The sequence below is a fragment of the Pseudochaenichthys georgianus genome, chromosome 1, assembly GCF_902827115.2.
Source record: "Pseudochaenichthys georgianus chromosome 1, fPseGeo1.2, whole genome shotgun sequence".
Classification (NCBI taxonomy): Eukaryota; Metazoa; Chordata; class Actinopteri; order Perciformes; family Channichthyidae; genus Pseudochaenichthys; species Pseudochaenichthys georgianus.
The window spans coordinates 17,758,930-17,778,427 of record NC_047503.1 but is presented as its reverse complement, the minus strand read 5'-3'; the positions used below and the strand labels follow the sequence as shown (position 1 = coordinate 17,778,427).

General features: G+C 47.6%; 1 long non-coding RNA gene across 2 annotated transcripts; it reads right to left on the bottom strand.

The window, feature by feature from the left end:
* Window positions 1-3,462: 3,462 nt before the first annotated feature.
* Window positions 3,463-5,274, bottom strand: LOC139434493 (uncharacterized). 2 transcript variants are annotated; one of them, XR_011643846.1, is made up of 3 exons: window positions 5,054-5,274; window positions 4,023-4,253; window positions 3,463-3,895 (listed from the first exon to the last, which is right to left on the bottom strand). It is a non-coding gene; the product is annotated as an uncharacterized lncRNA (long non-coding RNA). The 2 variants fall into 2 exon arrangements; XR_011643844.1 differs by having other exon boundaries at window positions 4,023-4,164.
* Between the last annotated feature and the right edge of the window lie 14,224 nt (window positions 5,275-19,498).

Genomic DNA, 19,498 nt, shown 5'->3' with positions numbered 1-19,498 from the left:
AACTCAGAGACCTGTTCCCACCGGGGTTTGTGTTGTGCAGCCACCCAAGCGGTTACCGGCCTGATGTCGACATCCCCCTCCTGATTCTTCCTCCATTCGGCAGCATCTACAGCTAAAAGTCCATGGTCAGTTGATGCCCCGACTGGTCCCACCGCTGCACATATCACCTCAGCCTGTAGACATTCCCTCTCCTGTGTCTCTCTCTTCACGCAGTAGCGGCAGTCATCACTGTAGCAGGGGCGGTGGAAGAGTGCATCAGCATTGCCGTGCTGCACGCCAGGTCTGTGAATTATGGTGAAGTCATATGCTTGTAACTGTTCAATCCAGCGTGCCAGCTGGCCTTCTGGTTCTTTGAAGGACATGAACCACTGTAAGGCAGAGTGATCAGTCCGGACTGTGAAGTGGAGGCCCCCTAGGTAGTACTTGAAGTGCCGGATGGCGCTGACCACAGCAAGCAGTTCCCGTCTGGTGACACAGTAGCGGCGTTCAGCTTTGTTAAATGTTCTGCTATAGTAGGCCACTACTCTCTCTCCTTCTGGTGTCACCTGGGCCAGCACGGCTCCTGCTCCACTGTTGCTGGCATCGGTTTCGAGGATGAAGGGAAGGGTGGTGTCAGGGGGGAAGAGGATCGGTGCCTCCACTAGGGCTTCCTGTAGTAAAGCAAAAGCTGCCTGACACTCCACTGTCCATGAAAACACCTCTCCTTTCTGTAACAGGCGGAACAGCCGCACAGCTATGCAGGAGAACCCTTTCACAAACCTCCTGTAGTAGGAGGACAGGCCCAGGAAGCTCTTCAGGTCCTGCAAAGAGCTGGGGGTGGGCCAGTCCTTCACAGCCTGTACCTTCTCTCCCATGGTGCCGACGCCGCCCTCCGCTAGCCTGTGACCAAGAAAAGTCACCTCACGCTTCACGAAACAGCACTTCTGGGGGTGCAATTTCAGTCCTGCTCCAGCCACTCTCACCAGCACACGTTTGAGGGCCCCGAGAGCTGATTCGAAGGATTTACCATGGACGAGGATGTTGTCCAGGTAAACAACACACTCATGGCGGGGGATGTCTGCCAGCACCTGGTCCATAAGCCTCTCAAACGTGGCAGGGGCATTACAGAGGCCGAATGGGAGAACTTTAAACTACCATAAACCCCCGTTGGTGATGAAGGCTGTTTTCTGTCTGGCCTCAGGGGCAAGGGGGACCTGCCAATATCCGCTGCGCAGGTCCAGGAGGAGAACCAGGAAGACCCTGCCACTGTATCGAGTGCCTCATCGATGCGAGGAAGGGGGTATAGGTCCTTCTTGGTCACTTTATTGAGCGGTCTGAAGTCTATGCAGAACCGAAAGTCCTCCTTCTTTTTCTTGGGAACCATGACTACTGGAGCGGCCCAGGGGCTGTTGGAGGGTTCGATGAGTCCAGCCCGTTGCATCTCCCCCAGTGCTTTATCTGCTGCAGCTTGTCTGGCCAGAGGGAGGCGTCGTGGTCTCATTCTAATGGGCTGTGCATCTCCAGTGTCGATGTTGTGTTCGATGAGATCTGTCCGGCCAACATCGGCCTCAGACAGTGAAAAACAGTCTTTGAATTCCAGCAAGAGCTGCAGCAGTAGGTTCTGCTCATTGGGAGTTAGTCCATCAGAGTTTCTCTGCCAGACGTCTGTCACTGCCGAAACTCTCTCATCTGTGACAGGTTCTGCAGCAATGACTGGGTGAAGGCAAGGGTCCAGGGTCGGCAGGGTGGGGGTTTGTGCAGATGCCGTCATCTGGGGATCGCAACAAGCAACGGCGTTGGTCACTGTCTCGGTTGTCTGTGTTATAATGGTGTGGGTCACACGACAGCCAGTCTGGGGTGGCCGCCTACACATCTGAACGACCTGTCCATCTGGAAAAGTGAGTGTACCCCTCTTTGTATCAATGACACAGTCTAATGTCCCAAGAACATCCAGCCCCAGGATGCAATCTTCCAGGTTGGCAAGTTAAGCGAACAGACTTCTTTCCCATCCCCATTGCCACAATTGTCTCTCCCACCATCGGAGATCGTTCCCCGGTAACTGTCTGTAATTTCACTATGGTGGGGCAAATAGTTGTTTTATTTCTCACCGTTTCAGGCTTCACCAGGGTTGCTGAAGAACATGTGTCAACCAGCGCAAAACAGTCTGTTCCCGCAATAGTCACTGGGGCATACCAGCAGTCCTCGACCCAGGTTCGGCCCAGCCTGATGATTCGCTCATCTGAAGCAGGTAGGACTCAAATGCAGAATTTAACAAAAAACGAGCTTTATTAAAGGAGACCTATCATGCTATATTTAAATGATATAGTGTATGACCATACCTAAGGTATAAGGTATATTTATACATTTTATTTTTCAAAATACCAAACAGATCATTTTTTAGACATGCCTCGTTTCGCTCATTTTCGCTCTATTCTAAGCCCGTCTTTGACAATTCTGAGCAGCAGCTGACCACGCCCCCCTGCAGAAGAGCAGGCATGAGCCGGCGAGAGTCACGTTACCATGCTTGCTGTGATTACGAGTGTCGAATAAACATGTCATCTCAGAGCAATGCATGTGTTCAAGCATATTATCAATTTGATCCAGAAACTGACCCTGAAGCAGCGGAGGTTTTGGTGGAGGTGCAAACATCTCGGTTGCAGCAGGACGTTTCTGAACGGTTAGCTGACAAGCTGTTGTCCCTATTTATTTTACTCTGTTACGATGCTTGCTCCTTATTCCGTTCATATTTTGGCTAATTAGCAAGAATGCAATGTGTACAGTTTGTAATGCAAAAACAGCGATATATATATATATTTATAAAGGGAGACATTCATATTTTCAGCATATATACAATGGCCTCATTGCATTTATTAATAGTTTACAGTCCTTTTCTTCCAACATCGTGCAACAACCGTTGGAAAGTTCAATAACTTAGGATGATAAAAAGTATAACTCCAACAACACCTCAGTTGTCAGCAATGTGTGTAGTTTCATGTGTTTTTAAAAGCTCAGTTATTGACTTCTTTGTGCAAATTGCACCACGATGCCTTCTGAACGGAGAATGTGTGCTGCATGGAGATACCACAGGTAACATTTTTGACAGCTTTACTAAGTTGTCTGTTTAAATAAATGTTTCACATGTCATTCAATATATGTTTATCACAATGTGTCAAGACGGATGCAGTAACTTGAGGACTCTGTAACCTGTATGGTGGACCATCCTGGATTGGAGCCTGTGTGCCTAAATGTGTTCTCCCTGCAGAATGCGTTGCATATTTACAGAGCTGAACATGGTGGACTACAGTTGAGGCAAATAGAGCAGTGAGTGGTTTGTTTGTTTTGACTGAAATTGTAAAACGAATGCTAATATTGTTCATGGAAATAAATACTGGTGTATATGGCTTTATGCAATCTTTCATTCTGTCATTGTACTATTATATACTACACAGCAATGGCATAACACACCCATGTGTACGACAAAAAGGTCCACACACACAACCTTATGCTTTTGAAATCAGAATATTCTTTACCCATCCAAACATGAATAATCACGACACATTTTGATATCAACTCGGAACTTTATTGTCAAAATCAACGGTTAAAAAAACCCATAAAAAAAAACTAAATGTAGCCTACTTGTATTTTGTATAAATGACACTAAATAGTTTTACAGAAGCTTTGTGAGCTGGTGCTGGGGCTTCCTTGGACGCAGGATCAGAGTGGTGATTCCGGCCTGCGTTGTCCTCAGGATACGCAGGGAGTTTCCTGATCCGTGAAATGTCGATGTTGGGTTCAGACAGCAGCCAAATTGAACCGTGTAGCATACCCGGCGATGACCCTGTCAGGTCGCTCATAATGGTGCAGGGTCCACAAAGACTTGGTCGAAGATGAGGTCCATCAAGTTGGCCACGTAGGGCTGTGCAATGGTAAAAAAAGCACAACAAAAAATGTGGCTTAGATTAGTATATGCATGTAAAAAACTGAAACTTCTTTCTAATTTTATATTTGTAAATAGTTGTATAATAAATATTTTAAACACTTACGGAATGTGGGGTCAGTCTTTACTGGTTTTGCTCTGCATTCTCCCTTCCTGGCATTTGCAGTTTATACAGAGGGTTTCCAGTGGATGTAGTGGCTTGTGCACACTCAGCGTTTTCATTGTAGTGCAGGGCTGCCAGGTACAGTCTTTAATTTCCGCCATGATAAAAAAAAATGTAAATAATAGCAAAGGATGTACAAATTGTCACTAATTAGTAAGTATGTGAGGTGCTGGCCTGTAAAGAAGAACACATAGTTAGAACAAAATCATTTAGTATCACTTAGTATTCAGGATGAGAAAATACTATTTGGATAAATATAGTCTGAAATCCCAAAAGATGGGGCTAAAACTCTTTAGCAAAGCTCTCTATTTAGCCTTTTCCAATCTGAGTTAGTTTTGAAACGTAACGTGCATGCTGTGGTTCTGACTCAATACAGATGATGTGTTGGAGAGGGGCTGAGCTCAGTAGACTGACTGTAATGAGTGCTAGCCACTAATTAGCCTGTTGCTAGAGGTAAGGCCTTGTCAACAACAACAGACCAACGGGGCTTTAGCTCAGTTTTACTCGTGGTGTGTGTCCCCCCTCGCATACATACAGTGTTGTATCCTAACACACCCCCATTTATATTCATGTGCGCAAACAATTAAACACACAAAAGCTTTTACATATAACGCTGCAAAAAACGGCATGTCTCATTAGCGTAGCTTAGCGTAGCTTACCGATCGATGATATCTGATCGTTCTTACAGACTACAATCACAAAAGCTTTTACATATAACGCTGGAAAAACGGCATGTCTCATTAGCGTAGCTTAGCTTACAGATCGATGATATCTGATCGTTCTTACAGACTACAATCACAAAAGCTTTTACATATAACGCTGGAAAAAAACGGCATGTCTCATTAGCGTAGCGTAGCTTACAGATCGATGATATCTGATCGTTCTTACAGACTACAATCACAAAAGCTTTTACATATAACGCTGGAAAAAACGGCACTTGCCTACAGAAGATTACGTTTGTTATTATAACTTACTCAATATGATTTTAGAGGATAGCCTCACATGATGATTCCACAGCAACGGGGCAAAGTGCTGAATTACTCTCCATACGGCGAGTAATTCCAGCGCATTTATATGAAGGGACATGTGCGGCGGCCACTGTCCCCCCACTGCCTGCGACATGCATGTTCCTCCCCACCCTGAGAGCGATGCGTCTGTAAACACCGAGGTGTGTGACGTCACTTTGCCGAGGGGAACCCCCACCGACAGGATGTGGGGATTTTTCCAGTAGGTCAGATCTAAACCTACGGATGGAGGAACGCACACCCTGCGTCTCCTCTGACGCACGGGGTCGATGCACAGGCGAATAAACCACCTCTGAAGTCTCCTCATGTGAAGGAGACCCAGGGGAATCACCACGTGACCAGCTGACATCATGCCCAACAGCTGCATCACGGAAAGGGCTGTCACCACCCTGCCGGGTGTGACTCACCTGAGGAGAGCTGTCAGATTCTCCACTCTCCGCTGTGAGAGTCGTGCTCTCATGCGGGCTGAGTTGAATTCCATTCCCAGATACATGATGATCTGGGATGGAAGAGGACAGCTCTTCTCCCAATTGATTATGAAACCCAGGCTTGACAGGTGAGATACGAGTTGTACCGTCTGTAAAGCAGCTTCCTCTCTGGAGCGAGCCAGCAACAGCAGGTCGTCCAGATAAAATAACACTCTCATCCCTCCTCTGCGTAGCGGCTCCAGCGCTACTTTTTCAAAGTGTGTGGAGCCAGGGAATATCCGAACGGCAGTCGATTGACTGGTACGATATTTTCCCTGGAATGAAAATCGCAGGAATTTCCTGTGTTTTGGGATGATGGTTATATGGAAGTAATGGGTCTCATTCCCCCCGCCCCGTCTCCTTCGGGACCAGAAAATAGCGGGAGTAAAAACCCCTGATTTTCTTCCCTTTGAGGAACCCCGGGAAAAGGCTTTCTTTAACCAGAGTTCCTGCCGCTCTGCACGGAGCGCGAGACACTGTTCTTGGGATGACAGGACTTCCTATCCCGTAGAACTGCGGGGGGAGAGAGGCGAATTGCAGAGACTACCCTCTGCCCATCCGCCTCTCATCCATCTGTCCATCAGACATACTCGCCGCCACCCTGAGTACCATACAGTACTCTGATAGTGCCGGGTGTACATTCTCTGGATGTGCTGTGGTTGGTAACAAACCATGCCAGAGCCCTCCACATGCTGCATTCCACACCGGCTCTCAATATGTCGCTGTTTAAGAGAATACTCGTAAACTGCGCGTTCACACTCAACCCCACTAAGGGATGAGCGGAAGGTGTGTGCAGTGCTGTCCACACGAGGCGTAATAATGGCCCTCCGTGGGCTTATTACGACCGTGGGTAGGAGGTGTCTGAGACAGAGGAAAAATCCATGCTGCCTAAACCCAAAAAGTTTATGGTAGACGGACTTGAATAGCAAGCCCAGCTGTTTTATTAACCGATAAGTTAAAAAACCCAGCCGGCTTAGGCAGCGAGCCATGCTGCCAAGTAACCAAATAGGCTATTGGCAGCTGGCTTAAACCGGGGAGCCTTGCTGCATATTAACTTCCCTCTGTCCATATAAACCACGCGCCGTCCTCAAGGCGCGAACCTGCTCTGGATGTGCTGTGGTTGTCATGGTGACGCGCCACGCCAGAGCCCTCCAGATGTTGCATTTCACACAGGCTCTCCTTATGTCGCGTTTAGGAGAAGGCTCGTAAACCGGACATTTAAGGTGCGTTCACGCTCAACACCCCTAAGGGATGAGCGGAGGTGTGTGCAGTGCTGTCCACACTGTGCTCATTACGACCGTGTGTAGGAGGTAGGTTTGGGACAGAGGAAAAAAATCCGAGCTGTCTAAAACCCAACAGATTTTAAAGACAGTCGGTTATGCAGCGAGCCATGCTGCCTATAACCGACAGGTTAGGGGCAGCCGGCTTACCCGGTGAGCTGCTTATTATTATTAATCTGTCCATCGAATACACATGTCACCACTCTGAGTAATACTCTGAGAGCGCACACCTGGTTTGGATGTGCTGTGGTTGTCATGGTGACGAGCCACGTCAGAGCCCTCGCCGCCGTTGCCCGTGAATCAGCCCAAGAGGGGCCGGACCGAAAAAGGCTGCGAGGGGCCCTCCACACGCTGCATCTCACACCGGCTCTCATCCTGTCTCTGTTTCGGAGAAGGCTCGTAAACTGGACATTGAGGCGCGTTCACGCTCAAACCCGCTGAGGGAATGAGCGGAGGTGTGTGCAGTGCTATTCACACAGTGCGTAATAACAGCCCTAGGCTCATTACGACCGTGTGTAGTATAGGCACATCTGGGACAGAGTAAAAAACCCGTGCTGCCTATAACCGACAGGTTTAGGAGCATCAGGTTTAACCGTCAAGCCCTGCTGTTAAGTAACCGGCTGGTTAATTACAGCTGGCTTGTGCCGCGAGCCCCGCTGCCACGGCGAGCCCCGCTGTCTGTTTAACCTTACAGGTAACAACAGCTGGCTTATGCACCTCCCCACGCTGTATTACACAGCGGCTCTCCTCATGTCGCCATTTAGGATTTTTTAAACTCGTAAAACGGACATTGAGGTTCACGCTCAAACCTGCTTGAGGAATGAGCGGCGGTGTGTATAGGAGGCACATCTGTGACATAGGAAACAAACCCGGGCTGTCTAATTAACCGACAGGTTTTAAAGACAGCTGGTTTTAGCCGTAAGCCTTGCTGCCTAACAACCGACAGGCTGTGAGGCAGCCGCTTATGCAGCTTTATGTCATCCGGAGGAGAGCCCTCCTGAACCGGGAGATCTCATTAGGCGGCTGCCTTTCCGATGATCTCCGGGAGTTCCTCCACCTGGTGATCCGTGAATGGAGGGGAAGGAGTCGCCTGACTGCTGCCCGCCACTCGGATCCAATAAATAAAGGGCTTGGTCCACAGAGTACAAACTCCTGGACCAGCCTTCATCCTCGGCCGCAGCAACGAGAGCGTCCGCTCTCCACTGCCTGTGGGCCCGAGGGAGATGGACACAATGAGTGCACGACACCTGGGGAGTGAGAGCCGCGTTTGAGTGCTCTAATCCCCGGCAAAACTCACACCGTGAGCTTCGGTCGTAACTCATATGTCGGGTTGACACTGGGCCCCCACCCTGTTTCCCCCGTCCGGAGGAGAGGGAGGATGGGCCCAGGGGAACCAGGAATGTTTGCTCTTTTAGCTCTTAAAATAACTTGTTTTGCCTGTCAATGCTTCTGCAACGGAGTGCTGAAGAAAAGTAGGAGCGGATTGTAGGGCCTACTTCCTATTTATACGGAAGTGAGCCCGGAGGTGGGGCCCACGTCGTAGGTGGGCGTGGAATAAGTCTGTCAGTGCTGCACACGTGCAGTGGGGTTTACCCAATAGCGATAGCCTTAGAGGGCGAAGTCTTATACGAAATAGAACAATGAACCGACATGGAACACAGGGGAAGACTAGACTAAATACACAGAAGGGTAATCACAGAACAAGACACAGCTGGGCAGGGGAGGAGAAACACAAGGACAACAGGTGAACACAATCGGGTAATCAGGGATGGAAACAGACAGAAAGCAGACAGGCAGGAAACGGGGGTGAACACTTTACACAATACAACAGGAAACCCAAAGACAAGAAAAACACCAACACAGACAAAACTACAAACGTGACATAACATGAGAATCGTGATAGAACCCCCCCCCTCAAGGGACGGATCCCAGACGTCCCAAAACAAGAAAAAGGTCCAGCAGGGTGGGTGGAGGGGGACCGGAGGGAGGACACATAACTAGGGCCAAGAAAGGGTGGGTGGAGGGCGTCTGGAGGATGGGTGGAGGGCGGACGGCCCGGGGGAAAGGCAGAGACCAAGGAGAGGGTCTCGGGCGGAAGGCCCGGGGGCAAGGCAGAGACCAAGGACGGGGTCTCGGGCGGAAGGCCCGGGGGCAAGGCAGAGACCAAGGAGGGGGTCTCGGGCGGAAGGCCCGGGGGCAAGGCAGAGACCAAGGACGGGGTCTCGGGCGGAAGGCCCGGGGGCAAGGCAGAGACCAAGGAGGGGGTCTCGGGTGGACGGCCTGGGGGCAAGGCAAAGTTCAAAAAGGGGCGAAGGCCACAGCGGGCAAACTCAGGGGGCCGGGCCCGAGGACGAAGACCACGGCACTCAGGGGGCCGGGCTCGAGGGTGAAGACCGCGGCTCTCAGGGGGCCGGGCTCGAGGACGAAGACCGCGGCTCTCAGGGGGCCGGGCTCTCAGGGGGCCGGGCTCGAGGGCGAAGACCAGACAGCTCCGGAGGCCGGGCAGGACCCGGTGTCGGCCGAACAGGAACCGGAGCCAGTGGGACAGGCTTCGGCAGGATCCCCCACAGAAGAGGACCAGGAGTTGGCAGGACCCCCGGCGAGACAGGTGATGGTGGGGCCTCCAACGGAACAGGACATAGGATTGGCAGGACCCCCAGCAGGAGAGCAGTTGGCGGGACCTCCAACGGCACAGGACAAAGGGTTGGCAGGACCCCCGGCAGAAGAGCAGTCGGCGGGGCCTCCAACGGGACAGGACAAAGGGTTGGCAGGACCCCCGGCAGGAGAGTAGTCGGCGGGGCCTCCAACGGCACAGGACATAGGATTGGCAGGACCCCCGGCAGGAGAGTAGACGGCGGGACCTCCAACGACACAGGACAAGAAGCTGGCAGGACCCCCGGCAGGAGAGTAGACGGCGGGACCTCCAACGGGACAGACATACGATTGGTAGGACTCCCGGCAGAGGAGTAGTCGACAGGGCCTCCAACCGGACAGGACATGGAGTTGGCAGGACCACCAGCGGAACCTCCAACGGACCAGGACATTGGGTAGGGACTTGAGACGTGACTCGAGAGGGGAACTAGAGAGGGAACTCCAGAGGGGACTAGAGGAAAGAGGAGGAACAAGAGGAGGAACTAGAGGAGGGACTAGAGGAGGAACTAGAGGAGGGAACTCGAGAGGGGACTTGAGAGAGGAACTAGAGAGGGGACTCGAGGAGGGACTAGAGGAGGGAACTCGAGAGGGGACTCGAGGAGGGACTAGAGATGGGACTAGGGAATTGACTAGAGGCGGGACTTGAGTAGGGACTAGAGATGGAACTCGAGAGGTGACTCGAGAGGGGACTGGAGAGGGGACTCGAGAGGGAACTGGAGATGGGATTAGAGAAGGGACTTGGGAAGGGACTAGAGAAGGGACTTGGGAACGGACTTGGGAAGGGACTAGAGGAGGGGCTCGGGAAGGGACCAGAGGAGGGACTAGAGGGGGGACTAAAGGGGGGACTGGAGAAGGGACTAGGGAAGTGACTAGAGGAGGAACTTGAGAAAGGACTTGAGAAAGGAATTGAGTAGGGACTAGAGACGGGACTAGAGAAGGGACTATGGCAGCTGGGACCAGGACTGGGGCCGGAACCATGGCTGCTGTGGCCAGAACTTGGGCTGTAACCATGGTTGCTAAGGCCGGAACCAGGGCCGGAACCATGGCCGCTGGGGCCAGAACTGGGGCCGGAACCATGGCTGCTGGGACCGGCACTGGAGCCGGAGCCGCTGGAGTACGGGCTGGAATCCTGGCCTTGCATCTTCCAGAGACCTTTTGGAGGCTCCGTGGACCTCCAAACGCCAGACGGGTTCCTGAGAAAAGGTCTGAGGTTGGAACTGGAGCCGCTGGAACCGGAACAGAGGCCTCGACCATGGCTGTGTGGGCCAGGTAATCGAGCAAGGAAACATAGCTCTGCGGGCCGGTACTGGTGCATGGATCCATGGCTGTGGAAACTGGAACTGAAGCCGGGATCATGGCTGTTGGAGCACAGGCTGGAATCCTGGCCCTGCGTCTCCGAGAAGCTTTTTGGAGACTCTGTGGACCTTCCACAGGACAGTAGTCGGATCCCAGGAAAGGGTTAGAAGCTTGTGACAATTCTTCAGGGCTACTTGTAAAGGTTTGTAGCCACTCAGGCAACAAGCTCCTGAGCCAGGGCTTGCGAGCAACCTCCCGGCGTGCCTCCTTCAAAGCAGCCTCTTTACCCCGTCTAGATGAGGCGTTCTTCCAGGTGTAAAAAATGTATTCCATAGAGTACCCAAGACATTCCGCCTGTGGGGCCAAAACATTAAAATCTGCTGAGTCCAAATTTGGTCGGTTCATTCTGTTACGCTTGGGTGAAGCAGGTAGGACTCAAATGCAGAATTTAACAAAAAACGAGCTTTATTAAATAATATAAAGCTGTGGCAAAAAAGGCAGTATCCAAAATATCCAAAAACAACGAGCAGCACAAGGAACACAGACCGTGGAATATTATGGAGGGGAAACAATGAACCGACATGGAACACAGGGGAAGACTAGACTAAATACACAGAAGGGTAATCACAGAACAAGACACAGCTGGGCAGGGGAGGAGAAACACAAGGACAACAGGTGAACACAATCGGGTAATCAGGGATGGAAACAGACAGAAAGCAGACAGGCAGGAAACGGGGGTGAACACTTTACACAATACAACAGGAAACCCAAAGACAAGAAAAACACCAACACAGACAAAACTACAAACGTGACATAACATGAGAATCGTGACATCTACACATCAGCGTTGACAAATAGGACATGTGGGATTCCTCAAGGCTCCATTTTAGGACCTCTGCTTTTTAATATATATGCTACCACTGGCTCAAATAATGAAAAACAACGACCTAAGTTATCATATCTATGCAGATGACACCCAAATGTATATAACAATTTCACCAGGAGACTATTCTCCAATTACAACACTGAGCAAGTGCATTGAGCAAATCAATGAATGGATGAGTAAGAACTTTCTCCAATTAAACAAAAACAAAACTGAGGTAATGGTTTTTGGAGCAAATGAGGAATGATTAAAAGTCATCGCAGAGCTTCTGTCAGCAGACTTCAAAACAACAAATAAAGCAAGAAATCTAGGTGTAGTGATGGACTCAGACCTGAATTTGAAAGCACTGAATGGTTTAGGACCAAATTATATTAACGATCTCCTGCATAACTATGAAATCAGTCTCAGGTCTTCTTGGACGGGTCTGCTCTCTGTTCCAAGAGTCAGAACTAAACATGGTGAGGCAGCATTGAGCTATTATGCCCCGACTATCTGGAACAAACTCCCTGAATCCGGCAGGTCCGGTGCAACTCTTACTACTTTTAAATCCAGACTGAAAACGTATCTTTTTGCCGCTGCATTTGATTGAGCTGTTCATATTTACACTGCAGTATGGCTTTTATTCATGTATTCTATACCTGTTGTGTTCATTTTATTATCTTTGCTTTTTAATGCCTGTTTTTAAATGCCATTTTATAATGTGTTTCTGCTGTATTTCTTCTTAAATGTCTTTTATTTTATTTTGTAAAGCACTTTGATTTGCCGTGTGCTGAAAGGTGCTAAATAAACTTGCCTTGCCTTGCCTATATTCTTCTTTATTTGAAATGTCATAGTGCTAGGACTGATTTTATTATTGTAAAGATATTGTTTTTTCATACAAATTCAATGTGTCGATATGTTAAAAGTATCCTATTTTAAATGATTAGTACGTTAGCCTTTGAATCTATAGACAGAAATACTGGAGGGGAAATCAGAAGTGATTAACTTCAATTCTTAGTTAATGCTTCATACTGCAGGGGACCATTTGACTGGCATGTATTTTATGTCCATCATAGTCTTACAGGGAAGAAAACAGAGCATTGTACTGAAGGTCATGTGCAAAGTAGAACAGTGTGTAAGACACCCGTAACACATTTGTCAGAAATACTATAAGAGTCGGGTACAGAATAAAAACCAAGAGTCACATGTATCAGGTAATAAAGGAAAATAAAACAAGGGTCATTTTTCATAGACTTCTATACAGCCAGGGCTCTTTTTCGTTTATAATCCTGATGTATTAAATGTCGCCTTTAAGATGCGGCATTATTCCACTGCCGTTGAAGCTGCTCACAAATAACATCTGGGGAACTCTACCTGATATTAGATGCCTCTGCTGGGACCGCTGGCAGCTCCTCCTGCCCGACTGACTGCTCCTGGTCCGCGCGGCTTTCAACACGCACATCTTCGTCAGCTGAGACGCACGACACCTTCGGCCAGCCTGGAGAGAAAACTCTGCATGGCTTTGCTAAATGCTAGGTCAATAGCAAACAAGACGTTCCTGTTAAACGACTTCTTCACCTCTCATGATCTGGATTTAATGTTCCTGACGGAGACCTGGGTCCACACCGGCGAGCAGTGGCGGCCGGCCCATAGGGGCGCTAGGGGCGCCGCCCCATCTCTTGCCACATACAAAAAAATAAAATAAATATCATACAATTGGTATCACAAAAATGTATAATCTACAATACAATCTCGTTTAAAATTGTGTTAGACGATGTCTAAAGTTACTGATAAGTCATTAGTTTATCATTACCGGGCGGAGCCCCCGATCCAAACAGCAGCAAATAGCACGTTGCAAAAGTCTCAATAGTAAACTGTGCCGCCGAAACATAATTTCAGCCAATCAGCGCTGTCAACAAGGGCGCTCACGTTGGCGCCCATGTTGCTTACGTGCGTTGACGTGAGTTGTTTTTTAGACTCGTGAGTGACCAAGGTGACGCAGTATTTGGATGAGAATGGTGTGCAGGTGGAGTCGCCGGACCTCGGTCCGCACCCAATTCCGTGCAAAAGCTACTCTCCAATCCTTTCGAAAGGAGAAGTTTGGGAGATAAATTGATACTTAAAGACCTTGGACCGGACCAACCCGATTTGTATATATCACAGCAAGCTCGTGAAAAAGACAAAACGTATCAACGAGGCTTCTCAGGCTTCTCAGGCTTCTCAGCTGGATGCAAACAGGTAAATGCTATCTTTTGTTTCCCATGCTTGCTCTTCAAACAGCCGGGGACAGATATGATCTATTCAGAAACTAGACAAAAGTTACACAAATACAAACCACAGACTGTCTGTGTCATGGAGAATACAGTCACTGGTTTATTTATGTCTGAATAGGCCGTTGTTGTGAGTGTGGACGGTCGGAGCATATATAACGTTAGCTTAGCCAAGCTCCATTCAGAAAACAAGCATTCTAAAAAGTGTTTCGCCTGCCGTCTGTCTGCAGACTTGTCAAAGCATTAATTCATGGTTTTTACTAACCGGTATCAGTATGTTGTTACGTCGGCATCATTTATAAACGTGTATTACAATTTAATCACGGTAAAATATGTTCATTTTGTTGTAGTTGTAGCTCCCGAGCCAGCGCGTCTTGTTTGAATGATGCGAGTAAATACAGCTGGCAGCTGCGGTGAAACTCGAGCGACTAGAGCGATGCGATAGGAGCGTTTAGAGCGAAGCGAATATTCGCATCGCGTCCGGTCTGAACGCAGCATAGCGAGCTCCGCGCTGCACTGGAAACGCGCCATTAGATCACCAGAAGTCCTAATTTATTAAGGGGTAATTTCTCCCAAAAAAAAAGGTTTTACTCACTATATCAACAGCCCCACCAAAAATATTTTCCACCAGCCGCCACTGCCGGCGAGTATGTACCGTTTTCTGAACTTCTTCCTCCCGACTGTACTTTCTTCAGCTCCACCCGTACCACCGGCCGTGGTGGGGGTATACAGTAGCTTCAGTGTTTAGAGCTAATCTCCAATGCCGTTTGCTTCACCCAGTAACTAGCTATGCTAGCTTCGAGTTGCAGCTTTTTGAATTGAACCCAGCCTCGCCTATACTCTGCGCAGTCGTGTATCGTCCGCCAAAGTACAATAATGATTTCATAACTGACTTTTTGTCCGGGATCATGGTGAAATATGATCGTGTTTTGATCTGCGGAGACTTTAATGTCCATGTGTGCTGCGAGTCTAAACCTCTGGTTAGGGATTTTTTAAACCTCCTCGACTCTTTCGGTCTTATTCAGTCTGTGGCTGGCCCAACACACGATCAAGGACACACCTTAGATTTAGTATTATCGTTTGGATTGTCTATCTCTGTGGATGAAATCTGTGCAGGAACGCGTATCTCAGATCATTTACCAGTTCTGTTTACAACCTCGATCCCTTCTGCGCGTTGTCTGCGTTCAATTAACCCCTTGACTGCCTCACAGTTTTCAGATGCCTTTAATACTTATCCGATTTGTAAATTAGAGGTTAACTGTGCTTTTAGTGCGGATGAGCTTATCTCTTTGTTTGATTCGACATGCACACTAATACTGGATTCCGTTGCTCCTTTTACGCTTAGACGCAACAAAGTTCTCTCAGAGCCGTGGTTCAATGATTGTACTCGCATTTAGACGCGCTTGCAGGCGTGCAGAGAGAAAATGGAAAAAGGATAAACTTCATGTCTCCTTAGAAATTCTTCGTGCTTGCCTTTCCGATTATCAGACGGCAGTCAAAGCAGCCAAAAAGAGAGTATATTTCTCTGTTAATCTCCAAAAACAGCCATTTAAACCTCAAGTTCTTTTTAATGTCCTCAACTCTCTCAACGATACATTTCTTACATTTTTTATCGAAAAAGTATCTGCTCTTAGGCTAGCCTATACTAGTGCTACGCCAGATCCTGCTCCCTTTCTGTGCCCTGCTGTCCTCGACCACTTTGAGCCTGTATCCCTCTCTTCTCTCTCGGATGTAGTCAAGCACCTGCGGCCGACAAACTGCACCTTAGACAGCATTCCCTCTCGCTTCCTTAGAGATGTTTTTGAATCAGTTGGAGCAAGTGTTTTATTGCTTGTAAACACCTCTCTTAGCTCAGGATGTGTCCCAGCTGCCTTCAAACATGCCGTGGTTAAGCCACTACTTAAAAAGAAAAATCTCGATCCCTCCATTCTCGCAAATTTCAGGCCCATCTCCCAGCTACCCTTTTTATCTAAAGCCCTGGAGCGAGTAGTCTACGCCCAGCTGCAGTCATTTTTAACCACGCATGGTATCCATGAAAAATTTCAGTCTGGCTTTAAACCTATGCATGTACTGTAAACCCTTTTAAGAGTTTTTAATGATCTGCTCTTAGCTGCCGACTCAGGCAGCCCAGCTGTCTTGGTGCTGTTAGATTTAACTGCTGCCTTTGACACTGTGGATCATAGTATCCTGTTGTCACGGCTTGAACAGTCCGCAGGCATTACAGGCTCTGCCCTTGCATGGTTCAGGTATTATTTGACGGACCGTAGTTTCTCAGTGCAGTTAGGTGCCTTCTCCTCTGCCAAAGCCCCTCTTACCTGTGGGGTTCCCCAATGCTGGATTCTGGGCCCCATCCTTTTTCTATTGTACATACTGCCCCTAGGTTCAATTCTCACAAAACATAATATCCCCTTCCATTGTTACGCTGATGATGTACAGATTTATCTGCCTCTCAATCAAAATGCCAACTCACTACAGCAGTTGAAGGACTGCTTAACAGAGATTAAATCCTGGCTGAGACAAAACTTCCTCACCCTCAATGAGAGCAAGACCGAGGTACAGTCTCCCCGGTTGATATTCTGGGCTCCCTCAATACAAATATTCTCCCCTCTGTCATGAACCTTGGAGTGACCTTCAACAGCACCATTACATTTGATAAGCAGGTTAGCACTGTAGTCAAGACCTGCTTTTTCAAAATACGACTATTGGCTAAGACCAAGTCGTTTTTATCTTTTAAAGACCTAGAAAGTGTTATTAACGCCTTTGTTACCTCGAGACTGGATTACTGCAATGTTCTGTATGTGGGTATGGACCAGGCCTCAATTAGACACCTCCAGCTAGTTCAGAATGCAGCTGCACGTCTTCTCACTGGCCATAAAAAGCGCGACCACATCACCCCAATTCTGGCTTCCTTGCACTGGCTTCCAGTTCGGTTCAGAATAGATTTTAAACTCCTTTTATTTGTTTTTAAAGCCCTAAATGGGCTGGCTCCAGCCTATATAGCCGAACTCCTCCATCGCTACACCCCAGGCGGAGCCTTAAGGTCGGCTGATCAGCTGCTGTTGATAGTGCCTAAGACCAGGCTTAAAACCTGAGGGCATCAAGCTTTTGCAGCGGCTGGCCCTAGGCTCTGGAATACTTTGCCCCTCCATGTGAGGTCGGCCCAGACCCTGGGGGTTTTTAAATCAACACTTAAAACTCACTTTTTCTCTCTGGCTTTTGTTTAATTATCTATTTATTCATTTATTTATTTAGTTCTTTATTTATTCATTTAGTTCTTTATTTTAATATTTATAACATAACATAGGATTTCATAAAGTATTTTTAAAATAGTTTATACATTATTCGAATATAGGAATAGTAGATAGGATTACTTAAAATATAGTACCTTACATCTTTTTTCCCTTTAGACCCTTGCGGTTTATTCTTACAAACCCTTACCCTTACCCACCCCCCATTTTCCCTCTGCTGCTCTATGGCCTTGTAGAGGGTAACGGGGTACAGAGTCGCTTAGATAAGCGGGAGAGTGCATCTGACGAAGATAGGTTGTTGTGATCCCTATCTCTGTTTCTTATCCTATATCTAATTGAACTGCTCGGGTCTTGATAGATTGAGTGGGGAAGTTCATGAGATCTTTCTAGAGGGTTATCAAGAATAACTTTTATCCAATGACCTTTTCCCTGTCTGTCAGTGTCTGTGTATTCTCTTGTTCCGATTAACCCAGCCAAATCTTTTTTCTTGTTTTGTACGCCGGGATCCGGAGTCGAGGCTGATCCTCTTGCTGTAGTCCTGTGTCTTGGATCCTCTATCCTGAGTTCTGGATTAAGTCGTGGACTTCGGGACGTGGCTGAACCTGTCTCTGCGGTCCTGCCTTGGGTCTCGTCATGGTGCTCCCCTGATGGCTTCCACAGGATTGTGGATTCATCTTCTTATTACAGACACATGCATTTCCTAACATTTGGTCTATATGCTGTAAAATGTATTATCTCTTCAATTTACACACAGCATCTATTGCACGTCTGTCCGTCCTGGGAGAGGGATCCCTCCTCTGTTGCTCTCCCTGAGGTTTCTCCCATTTCCCCCCCCCCCCTTAAACTGTGGGTTTTCTCTGGAAGTTTTACCTTGTACGATGTGAGGGTCTAAGGATAGAGGGTGTTGTTTTTCTCATACTGATATTCTGAACAATCTGTGCTGTTGTATTTGCTGTAAAGTGTCTGATGAAACTTCAGCTGCACTTCGGTTTAAAGGTCTTTCCAAATGTTCAGCTATGGAAAACGGACTTACGTCTCCGGAAACGCCTCCATTGGACTCCTTTGTTTACTTCCATAATAACATAGTGACATCCCTGTGTGACACTCATGATGACTGGTTGCTATGGATATGTTAATCTCTTGCTTTGTATAAATCACCACGATATAAGATATGACAGGCTTGTTGAGCTGCGGGATGTTGACATGTTGGTTGTTTAATCACAATCCATCACCTTCTGAAATATACATACAAACAAGGTGCAAAAAATCAGAACTGTCTGTTCTTAATCACAGCATTTTATTACAGAGAAACATAACAAACATACTGCACCGAAGCATCTGAACAACAACTTAGACAATGATAAAATATACAAAATGTCTCAATTTGCATGTCAAAGCCCACGTTCTGATCACCCGCATTGTCTTCAATGTGTGCCCTTGATTCGTTTTCTTAAAGAAAGAGAGCTGAAAAACATCCATCATTGGGGATTTCTAAACTCATCCTTACGCCTACATGTTAGATCAGCTTTTACCGAATAACACAATGTTTCTATAAAGTGATTGGCCATGTGCAGAAATGGTATGAAGACCAGAAATACGTCCTTACATACAATAACGCAAGATTAACGTGTTTTTGTGCTTGTACAATGGCCACTTACCAATTGAAAAAATCTGTTGTTTAAAAATGTGTCCATACTCCGATAAAGTCCTATCCATCAGAAATCTTCTCCCATTTGTCCAAGAAACGACACAGGACGTTTAACAATAAAAGCTCAAGGGCAGAAACGTTTGCAATATTGCAGGCATCTGTGCTGGACTGATCAAAAATAGCCACTGTGTAGTTACAGTATATATATATATAGATAATCGCATGATTGTCCATAGTTAATCGCGATTAATCGCAAATTAATCGCACATTTTTTATCTGTTCTAAATGTACCTTAGAGGGAGTTTTTAATAGTCTTATCATTATATGAGTGGACAAATATGCTTTATGCAAATGTTTGTTTCACTTGAACAATGACAAATATTCTCATGAATATTCTCAACACAACAACCTCTGAACATTACAAATATCCGCCTCAATTCAACCTGGAACCTCTCTCATACAATGTGTGTGCGCGTGTGCACGCACGTGTGTGTGTGTGTGTGTGTGTGTGTGTGTGTGTGTGTGTGTGTGTGTGTGTGTGTGTGTGTGTGTGTGTGTGTGTGTGTGTGTGTGTGTGTGTGTGTGTGTGTGTGTGTGTGTGTGTGTGTGGAGAGACACTGTGATGGATCGTTGGAGCTATGTGCAACTCAAGGAGGCATATGCTCGAAACG